General features: G+C 36.1%; 1 protein-coding gene across 4 annotated transcripts in view; it reads left to right on the forward strand.

The window, feature by feature from the left end:
• EDA (ectodysplasin A) overlaps positions 1–16328 on the forward strand; it is a 505964-nt gene that overhangs the window by 277123 nt on the left and 212513 nt on the right. The window lies entirely within an intron of this gene.

The raw sequence follows: 16328 nt of genomic DNA on the forward strand, positions 1-16328 counted from the left end.
AAAAAAAATTCTTGTCAGTAAAAGTAGCTTTCAATAGGAACACCTATTCCACTACCACCCCTATTTTGCTGGGGCTACTTTAATGTTAGTTTTCAATGGTGAGGATGGATTTGTGTGAGCTATGCACAGCCATCCTCCCCCTACATTTTCTCTGTAACCTTCCCAGAACTAAACAATACACACTGATTCACACACCCTATTATCATTCTCCTGTTCCAGTCTATAGAAGAGACCCCGAATCGCTAAGGAAATGTTGAAAAACAAAAATAAAACTGGCAGCATCACATTACCTGATTTCAAGCTTTACTACAAAGCTGTGATCACCAAGACAGCATGGAACTGGCATAAAAATCAGTCTATAGCCATTAAAGAACAAGCTAACTGACAGATCAAGATAATCAAACCTGATTTTAAGCACATTAACAATATCCTGGAACCAAAAAATAAGCCATTTTGATTATAAATTAAGTAAAAGTAAAAATAAAAGATCTTACCTTATATAAATTTTTTTCTGGTAAACTGTTCTCACCTGGTTTCTGTTTATGATGTTCTAAGGTTTCAACTCCCTTAACATTTAACTTTATAGGATACAACTTTCCACAACGGCAATTATCATTTCTTCTGTGGCTAGTTTGGGAAGCAATTCTGAAATTGGGAACCGGGATTTATTAGCTTAGATGTAAAAGCTTATACCCTTTGGAATAAATTGAGTTTTCACTCAAATGATGTACTGTATTAGTTTGCTATGGCTGCCTACAAGAAGCAACAAACTGGGTTGCTTAAACAACAGATTTCTTTATTTCATTATTTTAGAGGCTAAAAGTCTGAGATCAAAGTATTGTTTGAGTTGGCTTTGTTTGAGATCTCTTGCCTTGGCTTAGAGATTGGCTTCTTCTTCCTTCCATTTCACACAATCTTTTCTGTGTGCATGTATTCCAGGTATCTCTCTGTGTGTTTTAATCTCCTCTTTTTATAAGGACAGCAGTTGTATTGAATTATTACCTCATTTAAACTTAATTACCTCTTAAAAGGCTCTGTCTCCAAATAGAGTTACATTAGGACTTCAGCATAATTCAGCGGTGGGGAGTGGGGGGAACACAACATAACATGTACCGTATTATTTCACACACTTTGAAATATTAGCATTAGAAGGAACTTTAGAAACTAGTATAGTCCCCTCATTTTGTAGGGACTAGAGAGAGGCACAGGGAGGTTAGGATACTTGCCTAAGGCAAGCAACGTGGAGTTAGTGGCTGGAACAAGATTAGAAATCAGGTCTCCTGGCCCCAAGTTCTATGCCCTTTCCACCATACCATGTTGCTACTTTTGTTCATTTGATTTATTCATACCTTTAATATCTCTCTTTCTGTCTCTCTCTCTCCCCATGACTATTCAGGATAGATTTGACAGGAGAAAAAAAGATATGTTTGAAAGTATATTTGTTTTTATTTTCCTATATCTAGTCCTCTCTACAGCTCACACTTTGAAAAAAATTTAAGGGACTTTCTGCTTAATTTCTTATCACTTTCCATTTTACACATACATTTTTCATTCTTGCTTTAAAATAAATCTTTTCCAAGGTAAATGAACTTGTCTTTCCCTGGATAGACAAAGGACTAATATCAAAGGAACCTCAGCCTTTTTTTCACCTTCTTGGGATCTGATGTGGAGAGAGAAAGTTAGCACAAACCTATGCTTCTCCCCTTCTTTTTGCCCGTCTTCTTTCCTTACAGTAGGAAGTCAAGCCTTCTAGGAACTTTGATATACACCTGTCCTCTCCATCCTCTCTCCTATCTACTCATCCCAAGACCATAAGTACCAATATTGAGCTGGTATTTTTAAAAAACTGCCTGATTGTTCTTCTTTAGCCAGAGGTATTTAAGCTCAAACCTTGGAACTGGAAAGAAAATTCTGAGTGCAAATGTACCTTTTCATCACTTGTAAATCATCACTTGTCTTTTTAGAGTGATATACAGCAAGAAAAACAGAAGAAATTTTGAGTTATAAAGTGCAGGAACTGAACATTTAAAAGATTTATTTAACTTAGGTGTATGCTTCCATTTACTCCTTGAGAGTTTTGCTTTAACAACTGGCAGAAGCTGTTTTTCTCAACAGTCCAGCTAGTTATCTCACTAGATAGACCAAGGAACACTTTCTCTGAGAAACTCTCCAATCATTTGCTTCTTGAGAGATAGGTGTTTAATAATAATAAGTCATTCTTTAAGGAGCCTATTGGGTTACATAGCCCCCACGTTGTCCCTCTCTTACCATCCTGATTAATAAGGGATCCATATGGTTAAGCCATCCTCTTTGGAGACATGAGAGGGGCAGGGATTCTTTCCATACTGCCTCTAGTGCAATATGTCAGAGGTTCATCCTGTTGCCCACTTAATTTAGTACAGACCAAAACATTGGGAATAACATTGGGAATAAACTATTATAGGTGCCTTTGCCAGTAAAGTATAAAAGGCAATTAAATCCATATTCATCAAGCAGATCTGTATGGTACCACAGTCTTAATGATGTTGACTCTCCAGGAGATAGGGAAATAGATTGAATTTGACTGGTATGATCTCAAACTAGGTGTGAATATGAAGGTGATCATAGGTACAGGATCATATTATTTAATAAACACTATGGACAACATGAGATAATAAAGCAGTGATTTCTTTTTCAAACTGTATTCTAGAAATTCCTTATTCAGTAGGCAGTGTTTGGCTACATGGCTGTAGTTCACCCTCTACTCAAGGTTGTTTCAACTGGGAGTTCCAATATATTATTATAGTTCATATATATACACATATATGTATATATATATGAGCTTAAAATGTGAGCACTGGGTGTTATACACAACTAATGAATCATTGACCATTATATCAAAAACTAATGATGTGCTATATGTTGACTAATTGAATTTAAATTAAAAAAAAAACCAAAGTTTTTTTTATGTTTTAAAATTTTCAGTTCTGTTTAATATTTCCGGTTTTTTAAGATTTATTTATTTATTTATGAGAGAGAGAGAGAGCGAGAAGAGAATCAGGCTCTCCACTGATCAAGGAGCCCAATGTGGGACTTGATCCAGGACCCTGGGATCATGACATGAGTCGAAGGCAGACACTTAACTGACTGAGCCGCCCAGGCACTCTGTTGAATATTTCATTTGAACAAAAATTTCTCGCCTTCTAAAAAATGTTCTAACACACTCCAAAAGAATTTCTTCCTGATCTGTAAATATATTTATATAAAAATTCTTGAATATATAAAATATAAATAAGTATTGTTATATCCTTAAATATTTTTTACTGAAAAAATAATAAAATTAGAACTGCTTTGGTTGCTGTACCTATTGAAAAATTTTCCTTCTCATAGTGATGATTCATGTGAGCCATCAGCTTATCCCCATTCTTGTTCTCAGCAATAAGAATAGCAAGTGCCACTATGTTGTGTGATGTATCTGGAGCCAGGCTATACTAGAGACAGAATTGTACTGATTTCTTCTTTTGCAGTTACTAAGGCTTTCAGCAGACATTTGCACCCTTGTAATTTGGTGGCTGCCACTCTTACTGTGATTTTTAAGTGTTTTCCTCTATTATAATGTACAGTACTAAAGAAGAGCTATGGTTCTAGTGGATGGTTCTTTTATGAGATCATGCCATCCAATAAACCACAGAAGAATGTATTGAAAGGAGATATTTGAGAACCACTTCTGTCTGTTTTCAGCACTACTGCTCATCACAAGGGATAGAAGTAGTTCTGTGAGAAACAAACAATGCAAGTACATGTAGTGGGCTAGATTTGCTGCAGTGCCTTATCAAATGGTCCATGTTAATCATAGCAACCTGTAATTGCTTTACCATAGCTACAGGTTACCATTTGTAGCAGTCTTGGATGGTTTAGTAATGAACTGTATTTAGCCTAACTGCAAACCTCAGGTCTGCTTAGCAGACCTGAGACATTATCAGAAATACACTATCCCTAGTAGCATAATCTAAATTCTAAAAGACCATGTTGCAAATAGGAGGGAGGTCATAATTCCTGAGTACTGTATATTTTGGTTATTACACATAAAATTTCTTAACTGTTTTTACCCACTCTCTTCATTAATTCCTTATAATTATATAGTACCTCCAAAGTACTTTCACATACACTCCTGTTCAATCCTTACACTCATCCTTATGAGTTTAAAATTGCTATCTATTTTATAGATAAAAAAAGTGAGTCTAAGATAACATATCATTGGTGGGAATGTAAATTGGTGCAGCCACTGTGGAAAACAGTATGGAGGTTCCTTAAAAATTTTAAAAAAGAAATACAAATCCCAAAATTCCACTACTGGGTATTTACTCAAAGAAAATGAAAACACTAACTGGAAAGGATATATGCACCCCTATGTTTATCGCAGCATTATTTATAGTGGCCAACATATGAAAGCAACCTAAGTGTACAACAGTAGATAACTGATAAGGAAAATATGGTGTGCATGTATAATATGGAATATTACACAGCCATAAAAAAGATGAGATCATGCCATTTGAGACAATATGGATGGACCTAGAGGGGATTATGCTAAATGAAATGTCAAACTGAGAACGGCAAACACTGTAGAATCTACTCATAAGTGGAAGCTTTAAAAAAATGAATTAACAATCATAAGTAGAAGCTTTAAAAAGTGAATAAATAAACAAAAAGCAGAATCAGACCATAAATACAGAAAACAAACTGATGCTTGCCAGAGGGGAGAAGGGTGAGGGGTTGAGCAAAATGGGTGAAGAGGAGAGGGAGATACATGCTTCCAGCTTTGAAATGAGTAAGTCATGGGAATCAAAAGCACACCTTGAGGAGTGCAGTCAATGATATTGTAATACTGATGTAATGGGACAAATGCTATGTTGTGGTGAACACAGATAATGTATAGATTTGTCAAATCATTAAGTTGTACACCTGAAACTAATGAAACATGTATCAACTATACTCAAATTTTTAAAATAAATGTAAAAATAACTATGAAGAAAAAAGAGGTAACATCTTGCAAGATTTCAGAGCTAGGAGATAGTTGGGCCTAAATTGTTTTTCTGATCTCCTAGCCTACTGCTTTTGCCTGTTACACCCACCTACCTTTGTTTCAGAGGCAGTGTGTTATAATGGAGCCAGACTACCTGGATTTTAATCACAGATCACTTCATTCCTAGTGGTGCAACCACAAGTTATTAAGCCTCTCTGTGCCAAAATTTCCACATTTGAAAAATGGGAATAATAATTATCTCATAGGGTTGTTGTGAGGATTAAATGAGTTGTCAAGTACTTTTAGCAGCGCCTTGAGTAGTCAATGTTGTATTCGTGTTTGCTGCCATTATTACTTTTATTATTTTTATCCTTGTCATACTCAGTAGGAGCATTATCATATAACATGGTACTTAAGATTCAGTCATTGAATGCAGTACTTAAGATTTCAGTCATTGAACGCAGACTGCCTGGGTTCAAATCCAGACTCCATCACTGACTGTGTGACCTTGGACAAGATTCTTTGATACTCTCTGCTTCCACTTCTTCATATATAAAATGCTAGTCACACAAGAAAAGTTCCCCTAAACTGTTAAATGAGTTAATCCATGTAACATGCTTAGCCCTATGCTTGGTGCATAGAACTCCCACTTGCCTTATTCCTAACATCTTGGCTGCAAACTCAAACCCGTGAACTATGGCAGTTGTGCATTGTATGTGGCATATGTAATTCATCAGTCCTCTATAGTCTAATCACACAAGCCAGTGGTTTGGTTGTCATGGTAGTTCTTCAGTAGGAATGTATTTGTCATATAAAAGCTATTTTTGGTCAATCAGTGTGGTGTGGTAAAATTAGCATTCACTGGAGATCTGGTTCTATTGCTGAGTAGTCTTCCAAGTGAGATTATGAAACCTAGAAAAGCTATTTTAACAAGAATAAGAAATAATAATTCTCCAGTCATCCTCTTTTCTCTCTGCTGCTTAAGCTGCAGTGCTATCGTTTCCAGCCTATAGTGGAATAGGCCTATACTGTGTGATATTATTATACTTAGGGACAAAAAAATATTTCTAGTTTGTAAATTTTTCAAGTATTATACTATAAGTCAATTGGACAATGAGATTTACTTAACACTTACTTTAGAAGTAACTTTTATATCTCATTCATTAGACACTAAAGGGAATTCTATGCACAGTTTCACAGGCAAACCCTCAGTTTATGAGATGATTTCATGTTTGGCAAGTTGGTTGTTTGGCAGTTGTATGTTTTCTTGTAGAAACAATGTTACTATGGTGGGGAAGATCCCAGGGTAGCCCACAGAATTGGATTTAACCTGTGATAGGACTGAAATACCGTACATGCAGTTCATAAATCATGTGCAAGAATGCTGTCTCAGTACCAGTAATAAAAGCAAAAATATGATTGAATAAGAAGTAGCACCTTGAATGCTAAAGCCTGAGAATAGCAGACTTAATTACAGGTTGAGATAGATGGAAGCTTTGGGAGATTGTTTCTGAAGAGCACTTCTGGTTACTTTCAGTGGACATTAGAAGTTGATGGCACATGTTTTACAACTAATTTCACTTCAAAAAGGACAGCTTTCCTTTTCCTTAATATATAGGTATCTCACTAACAGTGCTCTTATAGCTTCCAGCCATGATTATGGTTATTTGGGGTTCACAAAATAGAACAAAGGGGTGGAGAGAAAGGTTATCTTGAAGTAACTGGGCAAGAGAAAGGGGAAGAAAGAATGATTTAAAGGGAAATATGAATCCATGTGAGAATATATGATTGTTTAAATGGAGTAAACTAACCATAGTGAATAATAAAAGAAGGGAATGGTACCTCAGGCTGTGTACATGATCCCAGCAGAAGGAAAGAAAGTGAGAATTTTCTGTGATACTACAGCATCTTTTTAAGTTGTGTTCACACACTGTCCCTAGACTGCAGTTCTTTGTATGTGTCCTCTCTCTCCTTCTGGACAGCCTCTTGGAGGGCAGAAGTGCTTCCAACAATACCAAGCGCAAAGTAGGTATACAACACCATGTGTATTGAAATAAAATCAGATATGCTTTTTATTTGACGAGGGCATAAAGAGCTCTAAAAGTGTGCACTCAGCCACCATGTGGTACATAATACTGGTATTTGCTAGAGTTGAATTCAGAATTGGGAAATTGCAAATAGAGAATTGAGGATCCACACATGTGTTATCTGGTTATAGACATATTCTCTTCTCCCCATTCATGGTTGACATGTTTTACTCAGCTCTTCTTTATCTGCCTACCTTGGAGCAGGGTCTGGCTAAATTAGATTATCAAATAATCCATACTTGGAGTTTTGGAGGTTCCCTGATTGACAAAGCTCTCTGCTGATATAGACTTTATAACTTCCCTCAGGAACATACAACATGCTTGTTCTGAAGAAGTAGTATGGAGTTTGACTGTTGATTCTTTGTCTTCCTCTTTGCTTTTGTTCTGTTTGACCCCATCCTTGATTCATTCCTGCTAGAGACAAAGCCACATGCTGAACCACAGGGGAATAGTCTGTAATGAAACAACAAGCTGCTCTCAATTTTAAATATTACATGTTGGGGCAAAGGCAGAGTTCCTTTTCCTCTAAAGCTATAATGTTAAAAAAAAATTCTGTTTGATATTCAGAGTTATTTGATCTGGCAGTTTAACAACTGTTGATGTTTTAATTACTTCTTTAAAGGATTTCAGCTACATTTCTGCTTTATTTTTATTTTACACTGAAGGAATGTCAATATTAGCCATCACTTTGCCCAGTAAGTTACGATTGTAGGACCTTGGAGTAAAATCCAGTAATTACTGGAGCTGGTAACTTAAGACCCTGTTGAGAAACTTGGCAATTTCCCTTTTCCTGAGGAGGCATCTCTACCCTGGGAGCTAGCAATCATTTGTTGATTTCAATCAGTTTTAAGCAGGTGTTGTACCTTTAAGATCAACTTTCTATGTTCCTTTGGAAGAGACTGAGGTCATTCTACTCTGAGTGAAAGAATAATTTTAAGTCATTCTTAATTCAGACAAATGTACAATTGTAGGATGTGCTACCAAGAAAAACTTAGTGAGCTGCTAATCTATTAGGGTCTTACTTCATTTTTATTTGCCCATTTGTATTCTTCCAGAACCAAATAGAGTAATTTGTTAGCATACTACTTACATGGGTGGAAATAGCCATTTAAATTCTCTGAACTAAGTTACTTGCATTCAAAGCTCTTTAGAGATAAAAAGGTCTTCTGAGATCATCTAGTCTAGTCCCCTATAAATGCTTTAACTTGTATTTATTAATCAAAGGAAGGCTGGTTGAGCTTACATCTTTGTTCTTTTGTTATATAGCCTTTGAATTATTCCCATGAAAAAATGTTTAAATGCTTACACACTGAACCCAGTCCAAAGCAATTTGGTTCAGATGACACGGTTCTTGGAGTTTTGTATCTCACATGCTAAAACCAACAGCACTGACATACTACATATTGACTTTCACATAATACTCTTCTGAAATTTCTTTACACTCCCTCCCTCACCACTACCACCTCCAACACACATACATTTTGAGGTGATGAATGAAAACAAATATCCTAAACATTCATTTTTCTGCGTTGAATCAGAACTGCCAGAAGAGGCTTCCTTTTGCAGGACATGCTTTAGCCTTGTCAGGGATAATCAAAGGTTAAATGAAAAGACCAGCCAACTGATTGATGAGAGGGGCACTGTCTAGGATGTTTGGGGAGAAGTGGGCTTAGGTACCAGGTATATTCTTCAGCTGCCCATTATCTTTTCCTGCTTTTACCCTCTCTCCCAAATACTAGGAATATAAGACTTAAGACTTTACTTACAGGGGGGTGCCTGGTTGGCTCAGTGGTTAAACATCCAACTCTTGATTTCAGCTCAGATATTGATCTCAGGGTCATGAGATAGAGCTCCCTGCTGGGAGTAGAGCCTGCTTAACATTCTCACTCTCTGTCCCCCCAGCCCCTCCCCCCTAAAAAAAGACTATACTTACCCAATGCTATGAACAACATTTTTGGGGGAAATGGAACCAATTATGAGTTCAGCTGTCTGGTTCTTCTTCTGAGATACATTTTTTTAAAAGTGCTTAGAACTAGAAACTTTCATATGAAGCTCCCAACTTTTTCTACTTGTCATTTCTTATGCTTCTTTACTAGGCTTAAGTTCATCCTCTTTTTGGGGCTATGACTTTATGATTGTAACTCTGGACTGTTTTTTTTCTTGGAGTCCTTTTTCAATAGATAGCACTTAGTCACTAAAAATTTAAAAGACTGCTACCATGTGAGGAATTCCAGAATATAAACTATGGTAGTTAGAAAATTATATATATAAATGTTAAAACTTGTTTTTGCCTTTATCAGTTTTATTGAGTCTGCCTCTTTCTGCCAGTGTTAACACATTCTAACACTCCTCAGCCCAAGTGTTGTTTTTTTCCCCTAGACTTCACTAGACTATAAACTTCATGAGTGAGGAGAATACCCTGTCTGTTTTATTTATTATCTCATATGCCTAACACAATCCTTTGTACATAGAAGGTACTCATAAATACTTATTGGCTGAGTTAAGCAGGCAATAATCTTATCCTAGCCCCTGTATTTGTTTCTATCACAAGTGTAGATAGAGTTTTCTGGCTGAAATCTACCTGGTTATTGGTGAAGGACCTCCATTGTTCTCTGTTTATCTTTGAGTATAGACTGCACTCCAGCAACCCTCTGCTACCTTCCTATTTCTTTTTTTTTTTTTTAAGATTTTACTTATTTATCTGTCAGATCACAAGTAGGCAGAGAGGCAGGCGGGGGCGGGGGGAGCCAGGCTCCCTGCTGAGCAGAGAGCCTGATTGAGGGGCTTGATCCCAGGACCCTGAGATCATGACCTGAGCCAAAGGCAGAGGCTTTAACCCACTGAGTCACCCAGGCACCCCTACCTTCCTATTTCTAATGGCAATATTTTTCAGTTACCTGCTCTTGAAACTTTTCAGGTACCCTCTTCTCACACCAGATTTCTCTCCTAACCATCCTCTTTCATTTCTGATTCATTCTTTCCTTTATTTATTGTACACTGTTTTTTTTTTCCAAGATTACCTGGTTTCAAAACATTTCATGCAGTGAACATCCTTGCAGTCAGTCTTCAGCTTGATATTCTACAGAGCACAAATTTACATTTATAATTCTATTTACATAAGGGCCAACTTATTTCTAGCCTCCCCCAAAGGGCTACCCCAAGTCACAAACAGTGAGAAAGATCTTTTGAGCACAAGGACACAAAGAAACAGGGTAACTCCATTTTTTAAAGCAGTTTTTTTTTTTAAAAATCACATTAAGGTGATGGTGTGAAAGTACTTCCTAAAGTTAAATTTGCACGGGCCTGCCTTATTCTCTCCTCTGGATATGACACTGGCACATCTGCCATTTGAATTGGATTTTGTGAAGCTTTTGAATTGGGAATGGTGACACAGAATACTGTGGCTTTTGGATTGTCTTTCTATTGTTCCCTCCTGAGAGCCAGGAAGATGGGATATATTACATTGATGCTGTCTGTACTCCCAATCATCAGTGCAAATTGACAGCAGTACCATAAAGTCAGGTTTATTGGCAAAAAAAAAAAAAAAAACCCCACAGATTGTTAGAGTAAGAATTCTACACTATTTATGTAAAGGAAAAAATAAATACTTTTAGCTGAAGATAATGTCTTGTCTTCCCTGTATCGCCACACACAGCTGGGAATATAGAAGACATTCAGTGAGTATATGACAAAGATTAAATTGTTACCTTGATGACAGTTTCATTTCTTAAGATGAAGAAAAATTCAAGCAAAGAATTGCTACTTTGGTCATAATTCTGAACAGTAAAGAAGAGCTGTTTGGTGAGATAGTGGTGATAGGAACCTTGGGAGAAGGTGAGTCTATCATCAGAGTTTATAGTAATGAAGGAAGGAAGTGCTGTTTATGGCCCACATCTATTACAGTCTTTAGAAAAGCATATTTCAAAAAAACATATTTCAGAAATTAGGGAAATGAAAGGTAAGTATGACCCACTTGTCCTGATGTAGTACATTTTTTAAAGGATGGGAGATTCTCATAATCAAATATTCCTAATTTCTGAGTTATAGAAAGGGGAAGGAAGTATCTGAAACAGTCATACTCAACCTCTTATGCCCCAACACACCAGAAGCGACATACCAGAAGGGACATGACAGATACCTCATAGTCGTACTCACTTCAGAAACTACAAAAACACATACCACAATTTGTAGAGAAGAATACGTAGTTTGAAATCCCACCAAAAAGAGCATTCTTCCTTCCCTAGCCCAAACAGTATCATTAATCTGAGAGACTGCACAGGAAGTTATTTGATAAGTCAGATTTGACATGATAATTGGAAGAGCATAAAATCAAGCACACATTATAGAGGACATAATTTTTTAAATCATGTCATGAAGGCCAGAGCCATGTAAAAGCAGTGCTAAGAACCACTAAATATGTGCATATATTTAGTTCCATTTAGAGCTGAGAACAAAGAAGAGTTAAACCTACTTGGTCATGCTATTAAAAGTGACAGCTATGCCGAGTGAAATAAGTCAAGCAGAGAGTCAATTATCATATGGTTTCACTTACTTGTGGAGCATAAGGAATAACACGAAGGATATGGGGAGATGGAGAGGAGAAGTGAGTTTGGGTAAATTGGAGAGGGAGACAAACCATGAGAGACTGTGGACTCTGAGAAACAAACTGAGGGTTTTGGAGGGGAGGGGGATGAGGGATTGGGGGGAGCCTGGTGGTGGGTATTAAGGAGGGCACGAATTGCAAGGAGCACTGGGTGTGGTGCATAAACTATGAGTACTGGAACACTGAAAAGAAATAAAATGAAAAAATGCTAAAAGGAAAAAATAGAATAAAGGCAATATTGTTATAGCAAAAAATTAAATTAGAAAAAATAAAAGTGACAGCTGACAGAGCAATTTGCCTAGAACTTTTCATCAGCGAGAATAACATTCTAACAGAAAGGGTGAATAGAATAAGGTTAAGAAGGAATTTGAAGCTCAAGAGAGATGAAAAAATTAGAGGAGATATATCTATTCCCTTTGGGTTGCCTAAATCTACAGGCCCAGAAGAATTGGATCTAAAAGCACTGAAAAAATAAAAAAGCTGCAGAAGTAATGTGTCATTTTCAATAGGATTACTAAATTAGATGTTAAGGGAAAGACATAAAATTGGGATCTAGTAGACAATTAACCCTATATCTTGTGTTATCCTTGTGGAAAAGAGGAAATAAGAGAAGTTTTATAGCAATTAGGGGGATTTATAGTTAACTGAACTCTGTATATTTATTTCAGCCTTGAGAAAATTATGTAATGGTTTACCATGGAGCTCTACCCTATTCAACAATTTTATCAATAACTTTGAAAAGATATTGAAGGTATATATATTAAATTTTTTGATCATACAAAGTTATAAACGATAGCTAATATGTGCATGGCAAAATCAAAACTCAGAAGATTAAGAAAGGCTTGAATTACAGCCAATAAGATGAAAACCAAAGTTACCATATTTTTTTCACTGGCTTGTCTGGTAATAACCAAGGCTGGGTAGCATACTTCAAGAATATAGCCAAACTGTGGAAGGAGCCAAGATGTCCTTCAACAGATGAATGGATAAAGGGCCTCCTGGGTGGCTCAGTTGGTTAAGTGACTACCTTTGGCTCAGGTCATGATCCCAGCTTCCTGGGATCAAGCCCCACATCAGACTCTCTTTAGGAAGCCTGCTTCTCCCTCTCCCACTCCCCCTGATTGTACTCTCTCTGTGTCAAATAAATAAATAAAAATCTTTTTTAAAAAGATGAATGGATAAAGAAGATGTGATTCATATACTATGTGGTTCCATATACTGTGGAATAGTACTCAGCCATCAGAAAGGATGAATACCTACAATTTACATCTACATGGATAGAACTGGAGGTTATTATGCTAAATGAAATAAGTAAATCAAAGAAATTATCATTTATGGTTTCATTCATATGGTTTCATTCATGTGGAATATAAGGAATAGTGCAGAGGATCATCAGGACAGGATGGGGAAAATTGAATGGGAAGAAATCAGAGAGGGAGACAAACCATGAGACTCTTGACTCCGGGAAACAAACAAGGTTGTGGATAGGGAGGTGCAGGGAGGGATGGGGTAACAGGGTGATGGGCATTAAGGAGGGCACATGATGTGATGAGCACTGGGTGTTGTATGCAACTGATGAATTATTGAATATTACATTAAAAAATGATGCACTATATGTTGGCTAATTGAATTTAAATAAAAAAATAAATTTTTTTTAAAAAATGCACTTCAGAGCATAACCACCATACAATAAAACGTTAACAGAAATCATTAAAATAGAACCATACCTTGTCAAGATAAAAAATATATATTGCATCTGGACAAAGGTTTATTTAGAGGTTGGAAACAATGTCCAATAACAGAAGGAATTTTTAGCCTGGAGAGTAAGAGACTTTAATTGGACAGGATAGTGGTCTTTAAATATTTGAAAAACTGGCATATATATGAGTAGTTAGAAGGCTGAGGGAAGAATTGAGACCAGGTGGAGGCAATATAGGAAGGAAGATTTTAGTTTTGTTGAAGACAAATTTTCTAACAATATTAGCTATTAACATTACAGTGGTTTGTGTAGTAAGGTAGTATATTCCCTATCGGTAGAGGAATTCAAGTAGAAACTAGATGACCATCTTTGGGATTATTAAGATACTTCTTTCACTGGAAGAAAATTTAGACAAGATGAGTTCTAAAGTCCCTTCAACTTTGATTCTATGGTACTGTCTATACTGGTGATTTCCTTTGTCAACAATAGTTTCTATCATAATTTTCAAAGGAAAACTTGTAATTCCGAAAGCCTCATCACAGATACATATAGAGCTTTAATCCCCAAATGTTTATTTTCCCTTTTCTTATACCTTTCCTCCTTTCTTTCCTTCCCCTGTACCCATTTAAAGATATTCTGTATTATTAACATACCCACAGTGATAATCAGAGCCCTACTTGTTTATACTTTGCACAAAAGACTATTTGTGCCATCAGAATAAATTATAAATATTTTTGTTCTTAAAATGTACAAGCATACCTTGTCTTATTGTACTTCACTTAATTGTGCTTCACAGATACTGTAATTTTTTTTTTTTTTTTTACAAATTGAGGGTTGTGGCAACCCTGCACCAAGCATGTCTATTGGTGCCATTTTTCCAATAGCATTTGCTCATTTCATGTCTTTGTGTCACATTTGATGATTCTCACAATATTCCAAACTTGTAGTAGTAGTAGTAGTAGTAGTAGTTGTGATGATCTGTGATCAGTGATTACAACTTGTTTAAAGCTTAAATGATGGTTAGCATTTTTAGCAATTAAGTATTTTAAAATTATGGGATATACAGTGTTTTTTAGATGTACTACTATTGCACACTTAATAGACTACAGTGTAGTATAAACATAACTTTTATCCTCACTGAAAAACCAAAAATTCGTTTGACTCACTTTATTGTGATACTTGCTTTAGTACAGTGATCTGGAATCAAACCCACAATATTTCCAAGGTATGCCTATATGTGTCTGAGGAAAAAAGAAACTCTGACAACCATATTTTTAAAGAACTAAATCAATAATTATTTTGTATAAGTAGTATATTGCTCTGTCCTCACCATATATTCAATGAAGTATTCTGCTTTAGGTCAAGCACTGTTTTGTAACTTAGGAAGTTGCCTGAAAGGATTAAGGCTATAGTCCAAGCATTCCAGTATCTCCTATTAAGCCACCGTGGGTTTCTCTCTCTCTTTTTTTTAAGATTTTATTTATTTATTTGACACAGAGAGAGAGAGATCACAAGCAGGCAGACAGGCAAGCAGAGGAAGAGGGGGAAGCAGGCTCCCCATCCAGCAGAGAGCCCGATGCGGGGCTCAATCCCAGGACCCTGAGATCATGACCTGAGCTGAAGGCAGAGACTTAACCCACTGAGCCACCCAGGCGCCCCTGTGAGTTTCTTTTTTACCTACAAATGTATATAAACTTCTCTTGAACCTTTTCTTAAGTATTTCTGTCTCCAGTCTAGATAATTTCTCAGTATAATGATAATGAATTCACAAACCTTGAGTAAAGTAGTATATCTTTTCTTCGGCACAGATGTTTAGTATTGCTGTATATCTCTTTTAAGTGAATAATTTAACAGTTATTGAGCTGTATTCTAGTTATTACCTATGTGCTAGCCATTCCTTTTAAAAAATGCTTGTTGAAATAAGTCAGAGAAAGAACAATATAAGGATTTCACTCATGGGGAGTTTAAGAAACAAAACTGATGAACAAAGGGGGAGGGAAGGAAAAATAAACAAGACAGAAAGAAGAACCATATGAGAGTCTTAACTATAGGGAACAAACTGAGGGGAGGTAGGTGGGGGAATGGGATAATTGGGTGATAGACCTTAAGGAGGGCACTTGATGGAATGAGTACTGGGTGTTATAGGCAACTGATGAATCACTAAATTCTACCCTGAAACTAATAAATTATTATATGTTAATTAAATTGATTTTAAGTAAAAAAATTTTTAAAAATAAGAAATAACAAGGGAAGTAGATGAGATTACTCACAGGCTTTAACTTCGGTTTTCAGCACATTGTCTGTGAAGTGCCTAGGTAGGGTGTGTGTGTGTGTGTGTGTGTGTGTGTGAGTGAGACTCTTGCCAGGAATTTACTGTACTTTCTTAATATTTGAGTCTATAAATTTATATCTTTGACCAAATTTGGGGAAATTTTGACCATTTCTTCAAATATTTTTCTACCTCATTTTCTCTCTTCTAGGATTTTAATTACACATATATTAGATCATTTGATGTCTCACAAGTCTCTGAGTTTCTGCTTATTTTCTCCAACCTTTTTTCTCTGTGTTATTCAGATTAGACCATTTCTATGAGTCTATTATCAAGTTCACTTACTATTTTGTCATTTCCATAGAGAATGCTACTGTTAAGTCCAGAGAGTGAATTTTTATTTCAGATATTGGCTATTTCTGTTTTGGAATTTTTATTTGGTGATTTTTTTTTTTTAGTTACTATTTCTTTGTTGAGATTTCTTAAATTTTCATTCATAACAATTGTATTTTCCTTTATATCCCAGAGCTTTAAAAATCTTTAAAAATCTTATCTGATTTCCATTTTTCTAAAGAAGACATACAGATAGCTAACAGGTACATGAAAAGATACTCAACATCTTTCGTCACCAGGGAAACACAAATCAAAACCACAATATGATACCACCT

This window comes from Mustela lutreola, chromosome X, assembly GCF_030435805.1.
Source record: "Mustela lutreola isolate mMusLut2 chromosome X, mMusLut2.pri, whole genome shotgun sequence".
NCBI lineage: Eukaryota > Metazoa > Chordata > Mammalia > Carnivora > Mustelidae > Mustela > Mustela lutreola.